Consider the following 25,080-nt stretch of genomic DNA (forward strand, 5'->3'; position numbering starts at 1 on the left):
CAGGCTTCCCTGAATTCCCATCCCTCCTGGTTTCTAATAGAACAATAGTGTTCCCTGACATACATATACCACAGTTTGCTAAGCCATTCCCCAATTGAAGGACATTCACTCAATTTCCAATTCTTTGCCACCACAAACAGGGCTACTATGAATATTTTTTTCACATGATATTTTTACCATTTTTCATCAACTCTTCAGGGTATAGACCCAGTAGTGGTATTGCTGGATCAAAGGATATGTACACTTTTGTTGCCCTTTGGACATAATTCCAAATTTCTCTCCAGAAAGGTTGGATGAGTTCACAGCTCCACCAACAATGTAATAGTGTCCCAGATTTCCCACAACTCTTCCAACATTGATCATTGTCCTTTCTGGTTATATTGACCAGTCTGAGAGGTGTGAGGTGGTACCTCAGAGATGCTTTAATTTGCATTTTTCTAATAAGTAATGATTTAGAGCAATTTTTCATATGACTATGGATCACTGTGATTTCCTCATCTGTAAATTGCCTTTGCATATCCTTTGAGTATTTGTCAATTGGAGAGTGGCTCATTTTTTTTTAAAATTTGACTCAGTTCTCTGTATATTTTAGAAATGAGTCCTTTGTCAGAAATACTAGTTGTTAAAATTGTTTCCCAATTTACTACACTTCTTTTGATCTTGGCTACAGTGGTTTTGCCATACATACTTTTTTTTTTCACTTAATATGGTGACTTTATTGATGGTACACAATGACTCTAGACTTCTCCCCCCTACTACAGGGGTGCTTTGGGACAAGGATGAGAATGGGGCATGGGATCCCTGGTAGAGGAACACATGTTATGGATGTGGGCTCCCCAGTGATAGAACTCTGTTTTTGGCTGTGGATGAAGATTCTTCCATGGCTTCCCATTTTATTCCCCGGAGGCCATAAAGACCATGAAGTTAACTACACGGTTGCTATAACCATACCTGTTGTTATACCAGGAAATGAGCTCGACAAAATGGTCATTGAGGGCAATAACAGCACCATTATCAAAGGTAGAAGAGTGGGTGTTGCTGTTAAAGTCATAGGATACAACTTGGTCCTCTGGGAAGCCCAGGATGCCCTTCAAGGGCTTGCTTCACCACTTTCTTGATGTCATCATATTTAGCAGGTTTCTCCAGGCAGAAAGTCAGATTTGCAACAAATACTTTGGGAGTGGGAACACAGAAAACTATGCCTGTGAGCTTTCCATTCAGCTCAGGGATGACCCTGCCTACAGCTTTGGCAGCTCCAGTGGAAGCAGGGATGATGTTTTGGGCAGCACCACACCCATCGTACCACAGCTTTCCAGAGGGACCATCCACAGTCTTCTGGGTAGTAGTAATAGCATGCACTGTGGTTGTGAGTCCTTCCACAATGCCAAAGTTGTCATGATTGACCTTGGCCAAGGGGGCCAAGCAGTTGGTAGTGCAGAAGGCATTACTGACAATCTTAAGGGAATTATCATATTTCTCATGGTTCACTCCCATCACAAACATTGGGGCATCAGCAGAAGGGGCAGAGAGGATGACCCATTTGGATCCACTCTTCAGGTGAGCCCCAGCCTTTTTCATGGTGTTAAAGACACCAGTGGACTCTACAACATACTCAGCTTTAGCATCTCCCCATTTAATATTGGTGGGATCCCACTCCTGGAAGATGGTAATAGCTTTTCCAGTGATCACCAGCTTTCCATTCTCAGGCTTGACAGTGCCCTTGAACTTGCCATGGGTGGAATCATATTGAAACATATAAACCATGTAGTTGAGGTCAATGAAGGGGACATTGATGGTCACAACATTTACTCTGCCAGAGTTGAATGCAGCTCTGGTCACCAGGCACCGAATGCGGCCAAATCCGTTGGTGCTGACCTTCACCGTCTTCTTTCAGGAATGCGACTGACCAAAGCTGCGGATCCTAGCAGAGAGCTTGGAGAAGAGCTGAGAGCCCAGACGTACTTTTAAACAATGTAATTATTAATATTTTCTCCATGACTTTCTTAAGTCTAGAGATCAAACCCTGATTTGTAGTGTTTGTCAATTTCTGTGATTATAAATGTTCACCCTGATAATTTAATAATCGCTTGGCTCCCAGTCAATTTGAACTGGCTTCAAAACACCCCTGTCTTTAATTCTCTGAGACTTAGTTTCTCCATCAGTAAAACAAAAAGGGGGTGCTGTTGTGTAGTTGTTTTCAGTTGTGTCTGACTTTTTGTAACCTCATTTGAGTTTTTCTTGGCAGAGATCCTGGAGTGGTTTGCCATTTCCTTCTCCAGTTCATGTTATAGGTGAGGAAATCAAGGTAAACGGGGTGAAATGACTTGCCCAGGGTCACATAGCTAGGAAGTGTTGAACTCAGGAAGATGAGTCTTCCTGACTCCAGGCTCAGTGTTCTATCCATTGCAGCACCACAAAGTGGCCCTAACCGAAGGAGTTATGGTCACTCTATGACCTCTAAGATCCCTTCTAACTCTAAATAAATCTACTTTTGCCATCCCAGAGCAAGAATTAAGGAAAGCTCTTTAGTTTTTATGGGCTCAGATGCAAGTTGTTTTGTTTTGTATTTTTTACAAGGTAGTGGGGTTAAGTGACTTGCCCAAGGTCACACAGTTAGGAAATTATTAAGTGTTTGAGGCCAGAGTTGAACTCAGGCCATCCTGACTCCAGGGCGGGTGCTCTAATCACTGTGCCACCTAGGTGCCCATCAAATGAAAGTTATTTCATACCCTTTACTATGTAAATAAAACCTGTTCTTTGAAAATAAACTAAAATCAAGATAAACTTTATCTCCAAAAGTTGACCTCATCTACAAGTCTAGCTACCTGCTTAGTAAAAGGAAATGGACTTCTTGCTGAAGCCAGGTTAATTCTTTGTAATCATTAGTTTCCTTTCTAGACTTTCCCTAGCCATTCCTTTCATAATAAATTCTAAAATTAAGCTTGTTGGTTTAGAGGTTGCCGTCTCCATTCTCCCCACTTTTGGGGAAAACAGGAATATTTACCTTTCTCCAGTTCTTGCCTCAAATCCTTCAAACCTCATTCCTGAAAGCTCAGCAAAGCACATCTGCCTATGTTTTTTCAGTCTACTGCATTGGAGAGAGAGAGAGAGGCAGAGGAGACAGAAACAGATAGATAAAATATAGATAGATAGAAAGAGAGAAAGAGATGGACAGATAGAGAGACAGAGAGACAGAGAGATAGAGAGATAGCGAGACAGAGAGAGACAGAGAGAGTGAGCTCAGCTATCTTTTTTGGGGGGCTTGATATTTTATTTTTCCATTTACATGTTATGAAAGTTTTCAATATTCATACACTTGCATATTTCTAAAGTTACACATTTTTCTACCACTCTCCCTTCCCACAGTCTAGTAAAAGTTGTACATGTTCATTTGTGTTTAACATATTTACACATTATTTTGTGTCTGAGGAATTAGGACTAAGGGTAAAGAAAGAAAATCATATAAGAAGGAAAACCATAAGAGAAGTTAGTTTTTTAAAAAGTGAACATAATATCCATTTAGATTCTATCAGTTGTTCTTTGTTTTGTTTTGTTTTGTTTTGTTTTGTTTTGTTTTGTTTTCCTCTGGATAAGGATGGTGTTGCCCATAACAGGTCTCTCAGTTGTCTCAGCTCTCTGAACTGCTGAGTGGAGCTGCATTCATCATAGTTGATCAACTCACAATGTTGTTAATGTAGAAAATGTCCTCTTGGTTCTGCTCCTTTCATTCAGTATCAGTTCATGTAAATCTTTTCATTCAGCTAGCTTTTCTATATTCTCACTAATCATTTCTTTAATAATCCATTCTAGAATTTTCCCAATGACTGAAGTCCCACTCATTGACTGCTATGCAGGCTACAGATTCAAAAGTCTTACTTTCTCTGAAAATTGGAACAGTGATCCCCTTTCTCAGCCTTTCCATGTTTTCCATGAGTTTTCAGATATCACACGTTCATACCTGCCAAGTCTTTTAGGATCCAAGGATGGTGTCCTTCTGTTGACTTGAATTCATCAAGAAAAGGTAAGTATTCTTTTATTTTTATCCTTACTTATCTTGGGAACCAACTCTCAATTAGTCATTTCTGTTCTGTCCTTTCCAATTCAAAGGTCATTCTTTTTGGCAGAAAACAAAATCAGCCTTCTCTTTTGCTGTCAGTTCTTTTCCCAAGGGCCATCCTGTCTCCATTTTGATCTTCTTTCCTCCAGTATAATTTTAAATAAAACAAAACAAACTCTTTCTTAAAATTGTCCTTAGTTTTCATCACCAGTCCTTTTTGCCTCTTTTCATTTGGTACCCACTGATAGTGAATATGAGGGCTGATTGTATGAGCCTCAGAAGTTTCTAGTATCAGTTGGTTGACCACCATCATGGCTGTGTCCCAAGTTGCCTCCTTCAGTCATTTCCCAGACATATGCAGGATGGGGCTAAGATTTACCCACTCATAATGGTTCTAAGACAGCTCTGACCTGGGCAGTATTATTCTTAGAAGCTGGTGGACACTTCTAAGGTTCTCAAGACCAAAGCAAAGTGGATTTAGTATCAACATTAGATAATCTACTCCCAGGTCAACTGTTGCTTAAACTACTCTTCTTGAGAGGCCAGGTGGGATTGGCGCTACCCTTTCCAACTGGTCCATTCCAGTCTATTCCATGGAATTGTAGGGAACTTACATATGCAGTCATATGTGCGAGTTTCAACTCTCCTGTAGTGATGTCATCTTAAGTATTCAGTGTGTCCTGATTCCTTGTGGCAAGAATAATACCATGTTGTGAGGGAAAAACAATTTGATTGGCTTATAGCTAGTCAGGGAAATTCAAAGTGCTCCTGCACTAAGAAGCATTCTCCTATTCCAGTGGTTTACAGGGCTTCAGATAGTTGGGGGATAGGTACTACCAAGTCTTTCAAGTCTTTTGTTGCCTAAGGGATTGGTAAGGCTAGAACAGCTAAGGATAAATACCTTGATAAGAAGGACAGCAAATTGAAGATGGCCCTATCGATCCCCTCCTAGATGATTCATTCAAGGATGGGATCTTGGGTTGGGTGTCTGGAAACCGGGCTGGCTATCCAATAAATAAGAGTATAAGGGGAAAGGATAGGAGCAGAGGGAAGTGATTATAGCTCAGGCAAAATGTGGGGACCTGGAGTTGGAGTATTGTCTTTGTTAAGTGCCCAAGAGCCTTCAAGCCCTGACCCCCCCAAAACCCCTCCAACTTCTATTAGAAGGTTAACATTGATGGAAATATGTCTTACATGATTTCATGTGTAATAATGGGTATAATATTGTCTTTCCAATAGGTGAAGGAGGATCTAGAGGGTGTGAGAGAATTTGGAACTCAAAATTAAAAAACGAATGTTAGAAAAAATAAAAAATAAAGGTAAAGGAAAAAAGAAAATGAACATTGAATGACACACCACAATTCCAAAGAACATTTATCAAAGTTCACACTGCTAGGCAAAGGGGCTGCAAAAAAAAAAAAAAAAAAAACCAAACCCCAAAATGAAACACTACTGCCAGAGAATTTACATTTTACCAGAGGGGAAAATACATACTAACTATAAACAAGGGAATTTTGAGGAGCAAAGGACCAACAGATAGACCTGGAAAAGCTTCATGTAGAAGATGGTGCCTGAGGAGAGCCTTGGAGGAAAGTGGAGATTCTGAGAGACAGAGATGAGGAGGGAGAACATTCCAGGTATGGGAAACATAAGGTGGAACTGGAGCATCTAGGAAGGGGAATGATGTATAAAAATGTTGGAGAGATCTGGAGCCAGATTTTGACTTTTAATGCTAAGTAAAGAAGTTTGCTTTTGACCCCCTAAATAATAAGGAACCAGAAGAGTTTACAGAGCACGGTAGGGATGTAGGTAGGTCTTTGGCAGCTGTGTACATGGAGAAGAGAGTAGGTGCAGGAGCAGGTGTCCAATAAAGGCAATGCCCTTAGTCCAGGCAAGAGGTGATTAGCTAGGATGTTGGCCTTGTGAATGGAGAGAAGGGGACAAATGGGAGAGATGCTACGAAGGGAGAATTGAAAAGAGTTGGTAACTAGCTGGGATATGGGGGGTTGAGAATGAGGAGTTGAGGATGACTCCAAGGTGACACATTTGGGGGAAGGATGAGTGGGAGTGGGGGAAAGATTATGTGTTCTGCTTTGGATATGTTGAGTTTGAGATACCTATATATATCTTGAAATGGTTTGAAATGTTCAACAGGAAATTGATGATGAAGGAGTGAACTTTAGGAGACAGACTAAGGCTTGGGAGTGAATGATGAGGTCACTGAGAGAGTATATACAGAGAGAAGACAGGAGCCTTGGGAGACACTCACAGTGAATGTACCCACTATAGCTGAGAATCCATTGAAGAAGACAAAGAAGGAAAAATCAATGAGGGTAGAAGATCCCCCAACTGAGGTCATTGCCATGAAAATCCCGAGGACAGAAAGTATCCAATGTTAAGGTGGAAGTGGGGGTCAAACAGTCCTTCACCTGCTATATGAAGACCTTTAAAGGTGAGGGGGTCTAAGGGGGAGAAATCCCACAACCTGTCCAGGTGACCCCACTCCAATTCTGGATAGGTCTTCTCGTTAGAAAGCTTTTCCTCAAGCCTCCGTTTACTTCCCTTCTTCTCCCACTCCTTGACCTGGTTCTGCCCTCTAGGTTTGAACAAGACAAGTGTGATCCGTTCTCCACATGAGAGTCCTCCAGATACTTAAAGAAAGCTATCCTGCCACCTCTTAGACTTCTGTCAGTTCCTTCAACTGCTTTTATATGGCAAGGACTTGAGATCTTTAATGAGACAATGTAGTATAAAGGACACCATATTGTTCTTGGGGTTAAGAGGATCTGAGTTTAAAACCTACCCTGGATGCCTTTCAGTGTGTGTGACCCTGGGTAAGTTGCTTCACCTCTACAGGCCTCAGTTTCCTCCTCCTCTGTAAAAGGGAGGTGGTTTGGACTTGCTGACTTATAAGGTCTCTTCCAGTTTTAGAGTTCTTGTTCTTCTCCTTTGCTGGATAATCTCCAATGACTTTCCTAGATTGCTGTTTCCAATGCTGAATATTCTATTTCAAAAGAAGTCTGACCAGGACAGAGAGAGACTTTGGGACCCCTATATCTCTCTTTAATATGATTTTTTTCTTTAGTTTTTGCAAGGCAAAGGGGTTAAGAGGTTTGCCCAAGGCCACACAGCTAGGTAATTATTAAGTATCTGAGGCCGGATTTGAACTCAGGGACTCCTGACTTCAGGGCCAGTGCTCTATCCACTGCGCCACCTAGCTGCCCCCTTTTTAATATGATCTTAAATAACATCAGTTACTTTGGTGGACATTCCTCAATATTGGACTAATAGTCTACTAAGACCTCCCCGCCGACTCCCCAGATCTTTTTCAGACAAAGTGCTAACTATGCCTTTTCCAGTGCCAAGAGGAAGGTCAGTATGAAGAGTCTCATGGCACAAAAAGTGGAGACAAAGACAGAAAGTGATTATCTCAAGGTCCAGTGGTGATGGAGCAGCTCTTGAATTTCTTGTTTGCTGTCAAGCTCCATTGGGCAGCATCCCTAGAGTTGTTCTAGCTGGGCTGACCTGGAAAGTCTCTGAGTCTTAATGGGTTAGGGAGATTATACAGAGTCCAAGTTCCTAAAGGGGGATGACTCACGAATGTCTACTCATTCAAGGGACCTGCCCAGAGGAAGAGGCTGTGATCTGGGCCAGGCTAAAAGTCTAAAAGCCTGGAGCTCAAAAAACAAAACCCCAAACCTCCAGGACACAAAACAAGACACAGAAAGAGAGCAGTCTGAGGATCTTGATTCATCTACTGTCTTGACTCAGATGGTTCAGCTTTCTCAACCTATGACCTTCACTGTAAAATTAAAATAAAAACCTGAAAATTTCCTTCCAGCTTTAAAGCTAAGACCCTGAAAATCACACCCCCCGCCTTTCCCCACACATGTCCTAGACCCAAATTCTGTGATTTCAGGTTTCATTTCTTCTGTTTTGAAGGTGTGGTGCCCAGATTCCTACAGTAATCTGCCACCTTCTAGAGGCCACTGCCATTGTGGTGTTGCCTTCTCTGGTCAATGAAAGTCAATGTCTCCAGGGAGCAGGTTATTGTAACTGGTGGTCCAAAGCCCGACATTTCATTTCATCTGCTTGGGTTAGTCATTCCCTAGATGCAGCTGCCCACATTCACCCTCACATTGGCCCCATTTCTGTCCACCTGGATAGACTTGAAAATGAGCTCTGCAGTTAGTCTATCCCTAACAATTAAGCTTTATTTCCCAGTAACCTGGGCCAAAAGTATTTCTTTTCACAGTGTCTCTATTTTTCCCTGTGGATATATCTGTTATTGTTCAGTCATTTTTTCAGTCGTGTCAGACCCTCTGTGACCCCATTTTGAGTTTTATTGGCAGAGATACTGAAGTGGTTTGCCATTTCCTTCTCCAGTTCAATTTTACAGATGAGGAAACTGAGACAAATAGGGTGAAGTGACTTGCCTAGGATCACACAGCTAGGAAGTGTCTGAGGCCTCATTAAACTCAGGTCCTCCTGACTCCAAGGCTGATGTTCTAGCTATTGCAGTGCCACCTAGTTGCCCCATGCATATATTAGGGGTACTTTGATTTGACTACTTTTTTCTCTGTTGTATCTCTGTGAACATTGAATCTTCAGATCTGCCTCTCCTGTCTGCTGTCTTCAAAGCATATGCATGACCACAATCTCATCAGCATCTCCAAATGCCCCTGGGAAATAGGTCAGGCAGTGTGACATATGAGGAAACTGAGGTCAGAAAAAGAAAGTAAATTGCCCCAAGTCACACAACAAATAAGAAGCAAAGGCAGGTAATACTTTTTATTAAGAGTTCCCAATTCTGGCTAGCTTCAAAGAGCCCTCATTGAGGGGACCACTCATTGCTCTATGGTTCTTCTCCCAACTCAATGGTCTTCCCTTTGCTGAGATGACCAAGATTTCATTGATGGAACAAAGTACAAGTAAGGGAAATATATACACAGATGCCAGATGCCAAGATGGGACTTCCAAGACAAGCACGAGTGCAAAAACAGTCCTTAATAAGGTGGAAAGTTCAAAGCGCAATAATAATTGTAACTGACATTTCTTTTTGATAATTTCTATCAATATCTCTTATTTTCCTATCACCCTCATTTCCAAACACATTTCTGCCCTTCCCCTACCATTGAACTATCCCAAAGGAGTGTAACAAAGAATAATAACCAAAAACCCTAACCAACATATCTGCTAAGTGAAAGCACATGCAGTGTTCCCTATCTCTGCAAGCTATGTAGGGAGGTGCATCTTCTCTATTCTTACGTGCTAAATTTGGCCACTCTAATTACATAGCAATTATATTTCATGTAATTGATGTGGACTTGAAAATTTGTCAAGTAATTTACATATAATATCTCTGATTTTCCTGATAAGAAAATCAGAACTCACTGAGGGCACACAAGCTAGTGTCATAGGCAGAATTTGAACCTGGGTCTTCCTGTCTCCCAATCCACCATATGACAGTGGCCACAGTGAAACATCAATGTCACCATTAGCCACTGACCCTTGGATTATTGCGTTGCATTCCTGTCATCTCAGGCCCTCTGCCTCATGCTAGGTGGGCATGATTGCCTGGTCTCACAGAGGGTATGTCTGACCCCTGCCAGACAATGGGAGCTGTGGCCCTTGAGGACGACTGCTCCTTTCAGGGTCTGTTGGGCTCAGGCTCATTTTGCTCTTCTGAAAAGAGAGCCTGCTGCATGATCACTGACCACTAGCATCAAGGCCCAGTTAAACTAATTTCTCTCTTGTTGGATCACCATAGCAACCCAAGGGTGAGTGGGATAGCAATACTGAACTTCAACTTAGGTTATATGTCCCAGTAATGAGTGAGAAGGCCTCCGAGGTTATATAAATGTGCACATTCCTCATCCTCAATGATCCTTCTGGTGCCCCCTGACACCACGGTGATGTGGGACAGCAGAAAAAGCACTGCATTTGGAGTCTGAAGACAAAGGTCTCAATCTTAGTTCTGCTCCTGACTCCTGGTGTGACTTTGGGCAAGTCACATCACATCTTACAGCCTCAGTTTCTCTAAAATTATAAAATAATTTCTAAATCCTATGACTAAAATTTTATTTCCACCTTTGTTCTTCTGCTTCACCTGTGATTTCGTTGGTATCAGAGCTCCCTCTATCAGTGTAGATTTCTTTTTCAGTTTTAGTCTTGGAGAGTTGCCTAGGGCTAGCCCAAGGTAACACAGTCTGGATTTATCAGAGCCACTGCTTCATATCCTTATACACTTTAGTTAGCTAAGCACACACTTGCCCAAAGTCACATATAGTCTGGCTCTAGAGCTGGCAGGGCCTTCAGAGCCCTGAGAGCCAGGAAAATATGGGTTCAAGTCCCAGTTTTGAAACATACTGGGTTTGTGATACTAGCCTAGTCACTTGATTTCTCAGAGCCTCCCAATTTATAAGATTATAAATTGTAGAATAAGTGTTGACCTGCATTGGTAGGGGGAGCTTCTGGATAATGCCTTACTGGCTCTTAGGTGTTCCCTAAGGTCTGACTTGGGTCCTCTGCCCTTTTGCTTTTTTTGCCATTTCCTAAGGGTTCAAGCATTATCTCGATGGTCCTTTCAGAGCCTCAGCCTGTTCAGTTAGTTCTGCTGTGGAGGGAACTTGTCATGGGGTTATCTGGAATGACAAACTCTCAATTCCAGCATCAGATTTTCCTCCTTAGTAACCTGAGGTTAAGTGTGACATTAATGTTGAGCCATAAACCAAGGTACACATCCCATTAACAGCCTCTGAAGTGGCATAAGTGGGCACCAGATCCAACCCTGGTCTCTCTCTCCTGTGCTCCAGTCACATATCACTTTCTACCTCCTAGGTATCTTAAACTAGTTGTCCTGAAGGTATGTCAAACTTGACAAATCCTAAATGGAACTCATTATCTTTCCCTTAAAACTTTCCTCTGTTCCTAATTTGTCTTTTACTGCTAAGGGTACTATTGCCTTCCTAGTCAATCAGATTTGCACTCTTGTTCTCTCAGCTTCTCACTATCCCTTCCTCCTCCCACCATTTCTAATCTGTTGCCAAATCTTGTCATGTCTTTCTCTATATTGGTTCCATATGTTCCCTCCAATCTACTCATAAAACCCCCACCTGGGGCAGGTCCTCTTACTTGGATGACTGTAATAGCCTCCTAGTCAGTATCTATGCCATAAGTCTCTCCCCACTCCAAGCCAAAGTAATTTTCTGAAAATGTAGGTCTGCCCATTTCACATCCCCACCTTCCTACCAAATAGGCTCCAATTGCTCCCTATTTCACCAAGGATTAAACATGAAGTTCTCTGCTTGGCATTCGAAGCTCTTCACAACCGGGTCTTCTTAACTTTCCAGTCTTATTCGACTCCCCTTCAGACACTTTTTAATTCACATGCTGCAGTTTGTTTTATCATTCCTCAAACAATGGGTGCTTACCTTGATTTTTTGTTCTTTGCTATCACAAATAGTGCTGCAATGAATGTTCGGACGTATATGGGATTTTCCTTTCTTTTTTGATCTTCTTGGGGGTATATGCCTAGCAATGGGATCAAAGGACTAGACCTTTGAATCTCTTTTTAAAAAATAGCATAATACCAAATTGCTTTCTGAAAGGATTGAACAACTCACCGCTCTATCAAATAATGTATTAGTGTGCTTGTTTTTCCACAGGCCCTCTAACACTAAGTATTCTTACATTATCTTTGCCAATTTATTAGGTATGAGGCGAAACTTTGGCATTGCCTGATTTATTAATGATTTGGAACATGGGCAACAAGGTGGTAAAGTGGATAGAACACCGGTCCTGGAGCCAGGAGAACCTGAGTTCAAATCCAACCTCAGACTCCTAATACTTACTTAGCTGTGTGATTTGGGGCAAATCATTTTAACCCCATTAAAAAAAAAAAACTCTTGCAAAAAATAAAACAAACAAAAATGATTTGGAACACTTTCATCTAGTTGTTAGTAATACTTTGGAGAATTGTTTATACATATCCTTTGGGAATAGTTTTGATAATTACTGCTTTATATTATAATTTGAGACCTGGAAGTGCTACTCCCCCTTCATTCCTGTTTTTTTCATTATTTCCCTTGATATTCTAGACCTTTCATTCTTCCAAATGCTCTATGAAGCTCTTTGAAGTAAGGGTTCAAAACTATGGCCCTAAGGTAAAATCCAGTCTACTCTTGGTTTTCATATGGCCAAAATGAAGAATGGTTTTTACATTTTCCTGATAATAAAACTTTATTTTAAACTATAACAACAATTCTTAGCTTGTGGGTTGAACAAAAATAGGTGGAAGCCAGATTTGGTCCATAGACTGGAGTTTACTGACTCCTGCTAGGACCAGGTTGGTAATATGATTGGTGTAGCACCAAATCCATAAATTAATTTACTGTAATATTTTTTTTTATTACATTGGTTGGACTCAAACAATGAGTCATGTCCAATTATATATCTAATTCCTTAAAGAATATTTTGTAATTGTATAGATCACTCTTCAGTGTCTTGGTGAATCAGCTTTCAGATATCTTTTGCATTTTGTAGTTTGAAAGGTTTCTTTTTCTATTTTTCCTTCATGGATTTTATTAATATATAGAAGTACTGATATTTTTGTCAATTTATTTTATACTCTGCTAGTTTACTGAAGCTAGAAGCTATCTCAGTTTCTTTGCTGATTTGGTAGGGTTTTCTAACTAAGTCATTCTGTTATCCTATTCTCTGTCTTTACCTTGATCACTCATCACTCCTGTTGCCAGCTTGGGATGGGGTATAGTCCTCAAAGATAATACTTTCCTAGAGGAAGTTAGTGTCGTACTATCCAAATTACTTCCTGACAAAACTCATTATAATCCTATACCTTACCAAAGATATGAAACTCCTCTCCTCCTTCACTAGGGGAACATTCTTTAATGGCATTCTTTTCTTTCTACTACAATCCCCCTCAATCTAGTCCTTCCTCTCCACTGTTTTTATTCTAGCCTTTCCACAGCACTGCTCCCTATTCCACTTCTTGCAAAGAAGTTAAATTACTCTCTCTTCTCTTCTTAGCTATGGCTCAGGTAAGGGTACATCTCTAATTCCTTTGATCTTTCCTCTCCCTTTCTTTGTAATTTTCCACTATGTTATCCCTCCTATACCAGACTTTGATTCCAGAAGACTGGCTACTTTGGCATACTACCAAGGGGATCAACTAAGACGGCTGATTCCAAGCAGGACCTAGCTCAGTTAGGATCTAGTTTCTGCCACAGAAGGGTGAGTAACCTAGCCCATAACTCTGGCTGACTGAGGATGTCATCAGAAACCATATGTAATGCTGTGGGCAGAGGAGCATCCCAGGTACAAGAACCTATAAGATACCTCTGATAAACACATGTGTTGAGTGTTCCTTGCAAATGACTCACATAAATCCAATGGTGGGCAGTTTTTTGGGGAATATTATTTAACCTTAAAAAGACTAATAAAATTATGTTCAGATTAAATGCAGAATAATTTGAGAATTAAACAGAGAATACAGGATAGAAGATTGAGGAACTGGGATTACCTAGATTGAGAAGGTTGTGAGTAATTTAAACCAATGAGATGGTGGAAAAGGTATTAGCTCTACAATGCTGAAATCCAAACACATATTTACATAGAAAAAGTAGAAAAGTTTATTTTTTAATATTTATTTATTTATTTATTTATTTTAGGTTTTTGCAAGGCAGTGGGGTTAAATGGCTTGCCCAAGGCCACACGGCTAGGTAATTATTAAGTGTCTGAGACCAGATTTGAACCCAGGTACTCCTGACTCCAGGGCTGGTGCTTTATCCACTATGCCACCTAGCCGCCCCTATTTTTATTTTTTTAGAAAGATTTTATTTATTTTGAGTTTTACAATTTTCCCCCCATTCTTGCTTCTCTACCCCCACCCTCCACAGAAGGCATTCTGTTAGTCTTTCCATTGTTTCCATGGTACACATTGATCTAAGTTGAATGTGATGAGAGGGAAATCATATCCTTAAGGAAGAAAAATAAAATATGAGACATAGCAGAATTACATAATAAGATAGCAGGGTTTTTAAAGAAAATTTTCTTAAAAAACCATTATCTTATTATGTAATGCTGCTGTGTCTTATATGTTATTTTTCTTCCTTAAGGATATGATTTCCCTCTCATCACATTCAACTTAGATCAATGTGTACCATGGAAACAATGGAAAGTCTAACAGACTGCCTTATGTGGTGGGGAGGAGAGAAGGAAGATTGGGGGAAAAATTGTAAAACTCAAAATAAATAAAATCTTAAAAAAAGAAAAGTTTCTTAAAAGATCTTGCCAACTTTTACAATAGTCCTATTTCAGTCTACAATAAGGAAAGGGAAGACTAAATAATGATTAGGAGAATGGGAAGAAGGAGAGAAGGAGATTGAGAGTATAGGACTTTACTTTTCGCTTTTCCTCCTACTTTCCACTGCAGGCCTATGATCCAGCCTGGCTCTTCCTAAGTGCATCAGTCCAATCCAAAAAGAAAACATAGATGACTTAGCCTCCACTTATTATGTATTATCTGTAATTTAGGAGCACAAATCAAGTAGTGAATCACTGGCAAAATCACTAGGAAAGTTTTCATTTCTGGGGAAATGTTATGAAATTGGGAAATTTGGGACTCAAGCTTTTAACCTTAGAGGGGAAGTAGTTGTTGAAATTCTGGGTAATCAAGAATGACCTGCAAAACCTATATGTCTAGCCTGCCTCCTTTTCTGGGTTTGGACAACATCTCCTAGGCATCTGCAATGCTTTTCATACCTGCATAGTCATGACAGTGTTTCCAAGCTTCTCATTTGAAAGAGGAATTAGAAATGGTCTGTTTTGCCCCAGAGGGCAGAATGAACAACTGGAAATTGCAAAGAGATAGATTTAAGCTTGATATAAAGACAAACTTCCTTACAATGAACTATCTTAAGCTGAAATGGAAAGTAATCAACTCCTTGCTCTCTGGTCCTGTAGAGGTCTTCAATCAAAGGGCAGATGACTACTTCTTTTGGCACAGGTTGGACTAGATAGCCTCTCAGGTCTCTTCCAAAGCTAAGAAAGAATCCGTGATTCTGAAAATTGATGTTAAAAACAATACAAAATGAAACAAAAACAAACAATCTGAACCCTGATCATAGGATCATGAATTTAGAGCTGGAAGGGGCTTTTAAGGCCACCTAGTTCAATCCTCTCATTTTAGAGGAGGAGATTTAGATGCACAGTGCTCTGTTAGTCTTTCAAAGACCTTCCTATCTGATCCCTTCCCAAATTTCAGACTTCCTACCCTTTCTCCCCTCCAAATAATCCATGATCCAGTGACACTCAGTGCTTCCTGTGGATCTTCACATGAGATATGCCATTCCTCAACTTTATGCATGGAATGCTCTCCCTCTTCATCTCTGAGTCTTGTCTTCCATGGTGTCCTTCAAGTCTCAGTTCAAATCCTACCTGGAGGTGGTCTTTCTTAGTTCCTCTCCTTTTTCTTCCCCTCCAAAATGCCTTCTTTCTGATATTGCTATTGTTCAGTTGTGTCCAATTCTATGACCCCACTTGGGGTTTTCTTGGCAAAGATATTGGAAGGATTTTCTATCTTCTTCTTCAGCTCATTTTATAGATGAGGAAACCTAGGCAAACAGGGTGAAGCAACTTGTCCAGGTGTCTGAAGCTGGATAAGAACTTGGGAAGATGAGACTTTCTGACTCCAGGCCTGGCACTCATCCCACTGAAGCACCACCTAGCTGCCCTGTTCTTTCTGAAATTACCTTTCAGACTTAGGACATAGGGTGTCCCAAAAGTCTATTAAAGTTTAAAACTTCACTAAGACTCTGGAGACACCTTGTACATCTTCTATGTATATACTTTTTCATCTGTGATCTCCCTCATTAGAATGAGAGTCCTTGATGGGGTGGAGCCAAGAAGGTAGAAAAAAGGGAGATACTCACCTAAGCTCTTCCAAATTACCCTCCAAAGAACTTTAAATAATGCCTCAAAACAAATTCTGGAGTGGAAGCAAAACCTACAAAAGAACGGGAATGGAACAATTTTTCAGGCCAACTTAAAAGCCCTCTTACCCTGGGGAAAGCAGTCTATGCCAGCTCAGCTCAGACTGGATCCCAACAAACTAACAGTAGACCTTGGGGAGTGACTGAATCAGTGGTGGCAGCACAGCTTCCAAAGCTCTCAGCCCATAGATGGTAAGGGGGTCAGATAATTGGGCAAAAGGAGATTACAGTGATCCCTTTGCTTGGCAAATGAGGAACAAAAAACCTTAAGAAAATAACACTTTTAAAAACCAGTATAGTCAAATGGTAAAAACACAAAAATTCACTGAACAGAAGAATTCCTTAAAGGCAGAACCAGCCAAATGGAAAAGGAGATGAAAAAACTCACTGAAGGAAATAATTCCTTAAAAATTATAAATAGGCAAGTAGACACTAATGGCTCCCTGAGAAATCAAGAAATAATCAAACAAAATGAAAAGAATGGAAAAATGGAAGAAAATGTGAACTATCTTAGCAGAGAAACAACTGACCTGGAAAATAGATCCTTGAGGGATGAGGAATTATTGGTCTATCTGAAAGCCTTGATCAAAAAAAGTCCAGACACCATCTTTCTAGAATCAGAGGATAAAATAGAAATTCAAACAATTTCAAATACCTCTTCTTTCAGGAGGAAATGAAAATGAAATGAAAACTCCAGGAATATGATAGCCAAATTAAAGGATGTTTAGGTCAAGGAGAAAATATTGCAAGCAGCCAGAAAGAAACAATCCCCAAATCAAAGAGCCAGAGTCAGGATCAGAGGGTAAAGGAATAAGATTATAATAAAAAATTATCTACACAACAAAATCAAGTATATAATAATCCTTCAGGGGGAAAATCAGACCTTCAATGGAATAGAAGACTTTCTAGCATTACTGGTGAAAAGACCAGAGTTGAAGAGAAAATTTGATACAGGACTCAAGCAGAGGAAAGCAGGTAACCAGGAAAGAGAAACCATAAGGGATTCAATAAGGTTACATTGTTTACTTTCCTACATGGAAAGATCATACTTTTAACTCCTAATAACTTTCTCATTTTTAGGGCAGTTATAAGGAATATACATAGACAGAGGACACAGTTTAAAATTATTTTTTACAGAAGATTTCTCTGATAAAGGCCTCATTTCTCAAATATATAGAAAACTGAGTCAAATTTATAAGAATACAACTCATTCCCCGATTGACAAATGGTCAAAGGGACATGACCAGGCATCTTTCAGATGAAGAAATTAAAGCTAAATAGTCATATGAAAAAATGCTCCAAATCACTATTGGTTGGAGAAATGCAAATTAAAACTCTGAGTTATCACCCCACATCTATCAAATTGGCTAACAGGACAGAAAAGAAAAATGACAAATATTGGAGGAGATGTGGGAAAATTGAGACACTAATGCATTGTTGATGGAGCTGTGAATTGATTCAACCATTCCAGAGAAAAATTTGGAACTGTGCTCAAAGGGCAATCAAGCTTTTTAAAAAATGAATATAGACCCTGGCAACAAAAATGAGCATACCCTTTGATCCATCAATACCACTACTGGGTCTATACCCTGAAGAGATGATGAAAAAGGGTAAAAACATCACTTGTACAAAAATATTCATAGCAGCCCTGTTTGTGGTGGCAAAGAACTGGAAATCAAGTAAATGTCCTTCAATTGGGGAATGGCTTAGCAAACTGCGGTATATGTATGTCATGGAACGCTATTGTTCTATTAGAAACCAGGAGGGATGGGAATTCAGGGAAGCTTGGAGGGATTTGCATGAACTGATGCTGACTGAGATGAGCAGAACCAGAAAAACACCGTACACCCTAACAGCAACATGGGGTGATGATCAACTTTGATGGACTCACTCATTCCATCAGTGCAACAATCAGGGACAATTTGGGGCTGTCTGCCATGCAGGATACCATCTGTATCCAGAGAAAGAACTGTGGAGTTTGAACAAAGACCAAGGACTATTCTCTTTTATTTAGAAAAAAACCCTGATATCTTATTGTCTGATCTTGTTATCTCTTATATTTTATGTTTCTTCCTTAAGGATATGATTTCTCTCTCTCATCACACTCAATTTGGATCATTGTACAACATGGAAACAATGTAGAGAGTGACAAATTGCTTTCGGGGGGGGCTGGGATGAAGGAAGTAAGACGGGGGAAAATTGTAAAACTCAAAATAAATAAAATCTTTAAAAAATATAAAATAAAAAAGAAATAAGTCACAAAATACAAAGATAAGTCAAAAAATGAATATTAAGGGGCAGCAAGGTGGCACATTGGATAGAGCACAACCCTGGAGTCAGGAGTACCTGAGTTCAAATCCGGCCTCAGACACTTAATAATTACCTAGCTGTGTGGCCTTGGGCAAGCCACTTAACCCCATTGCCTTGGAAAAAACCCCTAAAATGAATATTAAAAATAAGTTCTGACATTTAACTGGGAAAAATGAAATATTTTTTAAAAAGCAGGCAGTTTGAATTGAAAATTTATGATTTAACATACAAGTCTCTTTTTGTATTTTGCTGTGGGCATTGAAATGCTTTGTTTTTGGTGTTTGAATTCAGAATTTTACAAAGAAATAAATGGTATATTTTTCTTTTTATAAAGAACTCAGCAAGTAAAGTAACTGGAATCTAAAGGAATAACTGAGATTGCCCCTTAGATAATTGCAAAATGGCTGAGCAAATTGTGGTGCAATGAATGTAATGGAATATTATTGCATCATTAGAAATAATGGAAGAGGGGTGGCTAGGTGGCACAGTGGATAGAGCACTGGCTCTGGAGTCAGGTGTACCTGAGTTCAAATCCAGCCTCAGACCCTTAATAATTACCTAGCTGTGTGGCCCTGGGCAAGCCACTTAATCCCACTGCCTTGCAAAAAAAAAAAAACAAAAACTAAAAAAAAGTTACAAAGACACATAAATTTAAAAGACTTAAGAACTACAATGAATGAAATGATAAACCATGATTCTGGAGAACCAAAAATGAGGCCAAAGAGGTGAAAGACAGAATGACATATATGTTTGTGGGAAGGAGGATAGAAGTTGGGGATCAGTACTTGAACAACCTGATTACCTGTTACCTGTTCCAAAGCTTGTAGGAAGATAGAGGATAATGCTGGCAGAGAATACAGAAGATCTTAGTTGCATGGCATCACTTAGGATGACCACTGAACTTGCCACCCTAGGGATAAATCTGGAGAAATATGATTTCAGAAACCATCCAATTTTTAAGGAATAGAAGGATCATTTAAGGAAGAAACAATGCAAATACTGAGTAAAGAAAAAGCCCCATACTATGGGACTTTGGGATTCAGGTATATAAAATATTGTATTTAGGTTAAAAAAAAGTCAGTGGAAAGGGGAGAAGAAGTGCGGAGATCTAAGTTTTGGACTTCTACTAAATGTACTGTTTTACTTGACTCTACTAATTTGTTTTTGTTTTTGCAAGGCAATGGGGTTAAGTGACTTGCCCAAGGTCACATAGCTAGGTAATTCTTAAGCGTCTGAGGTCACATTTGAACTCGGATCCTCCTGACTCCAGGGCCAATATTCTGTCTACTATGTCACCTAGCTGCCCTGACTCTGCTAATTTGTCATGAAGCATTTCTTTCTCTTTTAATTGGGAGACATTACAAGGAGGGGTTAGTAAAACTGATGGGGGAAAAAGAGGGGGCACTGAAACATTTAAAGTGAACAGAATAAAATTCAGAAGGAAGCACAGACAAGCAGGACAGTTTTGAAAATAATATGAAGAATTAATCTTACACTTAAAAAAATAGAATGTGAGTCCTGGAGGGCAGGCACGTTGTTTTTCCCTTTCATTGTGTTTAGTGTTTAGCACTGGAGGGTCCTTCACACAGTAGGTACTTAATTAAGCCTTGTTGACTTCAGGTTTCTATATGTTGTCTTCTGAAGAAAGTGACAGATCTCTTTCTTTCTACCTCTCTAGACTGAGGCCCTGAGAAAACTGATGTTAAAAAACATCCCAACAAACCAACATAAAATCTGAATCTTGATCATAGGATCATGGATGTAGAGATGGAAGAAGTCTCTAAGGCCATCTAGTTTAATTTTATTTTTTTTTGAATTTTTGTTTATTTATTTATTCTTATTTTTGTACAAATGATTTTTTACATATTACTAAAATAGTCTTGTTTAAGAGTAAATACCGCTCTTCCCCCAAAATGTAGACTTGCATGAGCAATAAAGAGAAAAAAAATAATAACACTAGGGGCAGCCAGGTGGCGCAGTGGACAGAGCACTGGCCCTGGAGCCAGGAGCACCCAAGCCCAAATCCGGCCCCAGACACCCAACAATCACCCAGCTGTGTGACCCTGGGCAAGCCACCCCAACCCCACTGCTCTGAAAAAACAAAACAAAACAACAATAATAATAATAATAATAATAATAATGATGATGATGATGATGATGATAGGGGCAGCCAGGTGGCGCAGCAGACAGAGCACCAACCCTAGAGCCAGGAGCACCTGAGTCCAAATCCGGCCTCAGACACCCAACAATCACCCAGGTGTGCATCCCTGGGCAAGCCACCCAACCCCATTCGCCCTGCACCGCCCCCAAATAATAATAAAAAATGGGCTTCAGTCTATGTTCCCACACCTCCAGCTCTGTTACAGGTGGATCACATTCTTTATTGTTTATGATAAGTCAATCACAAAAGCTACTTCTATATTTTTCTACCGTTGCCATTGCTGATCGCAACTCCCTCCATTCATACTTCCCCACTACCAGATACTATATTTTCTCTCTCCTTTCACTCTGACTCTGCTGTAGGGTAGCTGAGTGGTGCAGCAGACAGATCCCTGGTCCTGGGGCCAAGAAGCCCTGAGCCCACATACAACCCCTTAGGCCCAGCATCCACCTGGCCCTATGGTCTCGGACAGGCCATCCAATCTCAGCCCCTTGCAAGAAGTAAAAAAGAAAATGTGTTATATCTGACTACTCTCCCCCCCGCCATGGTCCACCCTCTTCTCCATCACTCATATCCCCCCCCCTTCCCACTGTCCTCCTTCTCTCCTTACTCCAGATATCTATACCCCATTGAGTACATATGCTGTTTCCTCTCCTAGCCACCTCTGATGAGAGCGAAAATTCCCTCATTCCCCCTTGTCTTCCCCTCTTCCATATCATTGCAATAGCTCATTGTAATAAAGAAAAATCTTATTATATGAAATATCTTAGCCTATTCCACCTCTCCTTTTTCTCTCTTCATTACATTTCCCTTTTAGCCATTGACTTTATTTTTACACCATGTTATATATTCAAATTCAGCTCTCGCCTGTGCTTCATCTATAAAAGCTTCTTCTACCTGCTTTATTAAATGAGAAGGTTCATAAGAGTATTATCAGTATGATTTTTATATGCAGGAATACATGCAGTTCATCATTAAGTCCCTCATATGTTTCCCTTCTCCTCCACTCTCTATGCTTCACCTGAGTCCTGTATTTGAAGATCAAACCTTTTGTTCAGCTCTGGCCATTCCAGCAGAAACATTTGAAATTCCCCTGGTTCATTGAAAGTCCATCTTTTTCCCTGGAAGAGGACATTCAGTTTTGCTGGGTAGTTGATTTTTGGTTGCAATCCAAGCTCTTTTGCCTTCTGGAATATATTCCAAGCCCTTCAAACTTTTAATGTAGTTGCTGCTAAGTCCTGTGTAATCCTGACTACAGCTCCACGATATTTGAATTGTGTCTTTCTGGCTGCTTGTAATATTTTCTCTTTGACTTGGGAGTTCTGGAACTTGGCTATAATATTCCTAGGGGTTGGTTTTGGGGGATCTCTTTCTCGGGGGGATTGGTGGATTCTCTCCATTTCTATTTTGTCCTCTGCTTCTAGAATATCAGGGCAATTTTCCTGTAGTAATTCTTTGAAAATGATGTCAAGGCTCTTTTCCTGATCATGACTTTCAGGTATTCCAATAATTTTTAAATTATCTTTCCTAAATCTGTTTTCCATATCAGTTGTTTTTTCAATGAGATGTTTCACATTTTCTTCTAATTTTTCATTCTTTTGGTTTTAAGTATTGTGTCTTGACTTCTCATAAAGTCATCGGCTTCCTTTAGCTCCATTCTATACCTGAAAGATTTGTTCTCCTCAGAGTTTTCTTATCTCTTTCCATCTGGCCAATTTTTCTTTTTAAAGCATTCTTTCCCTCAATAACTTTTCGAACTGTTTTATCCATTTGATTTATGCTGGTTTTTAGCATGCTATTTTCTTCAGAATTTTTTTTATCTCCCTGACTAAGCTGACTTCTTTTTCATGTTTTTCCTGCATCTCTCTCATTTCTTTTCCCAATTTTTCTTCTATTTCCCTCACTTGATTTTTTTTTTTAATTTTTCAAGGCAATGGGGTTAAGTGGCTTGCCCAAGGCCACACAGCTAGGAATTACTAAGTGTCTGAGGCCAGATTTGAACCCAGGTACTCCTGACTTCAGGGCCTGTGGCCTACCCACTGCATCACCTAGCTGCCCTTTCACTTGATTTTCAAAATCTTTTTTGAGCTCTGTCATAGCCTGAGCCCAATTTCCATTTTTCTTGGAGTCTTTAGATACAGGAGGTTCTACTTCCTCATCTTCAGATTGATTATTTTGATCGTTCTTGGGATTATTGACAATGAATTTCTCAATGGTGTTCCTCTTTTTTCTCTGTTTACTCATTTCCCCAGCCTGTCCCTAGTCTTAGGGTACTTGCTGAGATTTTGAGTATTATTGGGACCCCCACCCCCACAAGGATTTCCTTGTGTGAAGCTGTCTTCCCTGTCTTCTCTCCTGGTCTGTGAATTACCACAAGCACCCCCCTCTGCCATGGGACTGAGTTGGGGGGTCCCTACTCTTCCACGGGGGGCCTAGACTGGGATCAGGATCTGAGTGTGGTCAGAGCCCCAGTCCTGTTCCAGGGACAGAGGACAGACTTTGGCAGTCTCTCTCCACTCCCCTACCTAGGCTGAGCACTCAAGCCTGGGGGGCTCCTGCATACTTGCTCTGCCTGCTTCAGGTTCCTGGATCTGGGCTGCTGGGCCATGCTGCTTGCTGAGTGCTCTGAGGGCTGGCTTCATGAGCTCACTCTGGCAGAGGTCCCCCACTGATCTTCCAAGTTGTCCCCAGTGCTCCCCTGGGTGTAGGTCAGGAAACTTCCCCTGCTGCTGTGAGCTGAGGCTCCCAGTGCCCTGGGGCTGCCTCCCGGAGGCTGAAGTTCCTTCACTCTGGTGGGCTGCCCCTCCAACCCCATGGAGCAGGGGAGCCTTTCTGCTATTTTCCAGGTTACCTTGGGCTAGAGAATTGCCTCTATGGATCCCTCTGTGGGTCCTGTCTCCTAGAAATTTAGTTGGAGTCCTTATATTTTATAAGTTTGGAAATATTAGAAAGAGAGAGCACCTAAGAGAGGATCTTCTCCCGTCACCATCTTGGCTCCAACCCCCACCCCAACCCACTCATTTTAGAGGAGGAAACTGAGGCCCAGGGAGGGGAAGTGACTTGCATCACATTACACAAGTAATAAGCATCAGTAATAAGCATAATAATGAGATTTGAACTCAGGTCCTCTAACTTGACTCCCTATCTCTTTTCACTGTACCCAAACTAAAGATTATATATAATGTGTATACATACCCTATGACCATAGGGAATAAAGCCAGTTTTTTCTGCTTTTAAAATGTCTAAGAATCAGTACATATTGGGTCTAATAAAGACAGATAATATCATTTTAAATAATATATTTAATAAGGTTTTCTGCATGTTTAGTTTTGATGCTCAAAGCTTTCCCTACTGCATTTTGTCCAACATATTTCTTACACAAACTCCAAAAAGTATACCACTTGCCCTTAAACTTGAATTTATAAACTTCTCTCCCGAAATGTCATCAAGTATTAAATTCCAAAGAATCTAGGTTAAAAGACAATATACAACAATCTTCCATAATGCTTATCACTATAACAAATCTGAATAGATGTTCCTTTAGCATTGGGTCTTTTAACCTACAGCACTGTGTGCACTTTAAGGCCAATTAAACAGCCATTGTGCAATCTTGGGTAAGTATTCTGAAAGCCAGGAATGTTTCAACAAACTTTATTTCTGAAAGAAGGCAAAGTTGATTGTACCCTGCTGCCTGTACCCCAAAAGCTGCGACTGCTTTGGTAAATCAGTGTTGAACATGTTTGAAAGGTGGTACCCCAGGGAGTGTTTTACCAAATCAAACTAAGGGGATTTTCAGTAGGTCAGCTACTTAGAGTCCAATCAAGAATAAGCAGATCTGAATGCTATTTAATTAGAAATCAAACCAAATCAACCCAAGGAGACATTTTACCATTAACAAACACTTTAGATTTAGGGCCCCATGCACTCAGAGTTGACTTGATTCACACCAGTACCCTAATTAGAAAGCCATATATGGTTGTTACATGGCATAGTGGACAGAGAACTGGGATGGGGCTCAGGAAGACCTGAATCTGTGAAACCATGTGACCTTGGAATCAAATCTCTGAATCTCAATCTTGTCATCTGAAAAACTGAGATAATATGTACAATACCAATCTCCCAGGGATTTTCCCAAGGTCTAACTGAAAACATTACAGAAAGATTTGGCAAACTTTAAAGCACTACAGAAACACCAGTTACTATTACTATTTCTTGCTCTTTGAATGTGTGAAATGGCCAAGACCAAAGCTCTTCAAAGGTAAATCATTCTTCTGACTGATTATGAAAGAATGAGGCTGGTCAGAGTGGGGAAGCAGGGAAGATAGGATGAGCATAGCTTTAATCTTTCAGATTTCAAAGGGTTTGCATTCTCCCAACTTGAAGCAGCATAATCTGAGACTAAGTTCAATTGGTAAGAGTCCAGTATTTGAAGTGGATGCTGGTACTTTTGCATACAAACTAGATATTTTATGTGGATTCATTTTGTGAAACTATTTTTTCTTCCTTTGTTTTTTTTTCTTTATTATGAGGGATGGCTCCCC

General features: G+C 40.3%; 1 pseudogene; it reads right to left on the bottom strand.

Moving 5' to 3' along the window:
* Positions 1 to 893: 893 nt before the first annotated feature.
* Positions 894 to 23,147, bottom strand: LOC141498598 (glyceraldehyde-3-phosphate dehydrogenase-like; annotated as a pseudogene).
* Between the last annotated feature and the right edge of the window lie 1,933 nt (positions 23,148 to 25,080).

The sequence above is a fragment of the Macrotis lagotis genome, chromosome X (genome assembly GCF_037893015.1).
Source record: "Macrotis lagotis isolate mMagLag1 chromosome X, bilby.v1.9.chrom.fasta, whole genome shotgun sequence".
Lineage (NCBI taxonomy): Eukaryota > Metazoa > Chordata > Mammalia > Peramelemorphia > Peramelidae > Macrotis > Macrotis lagotis.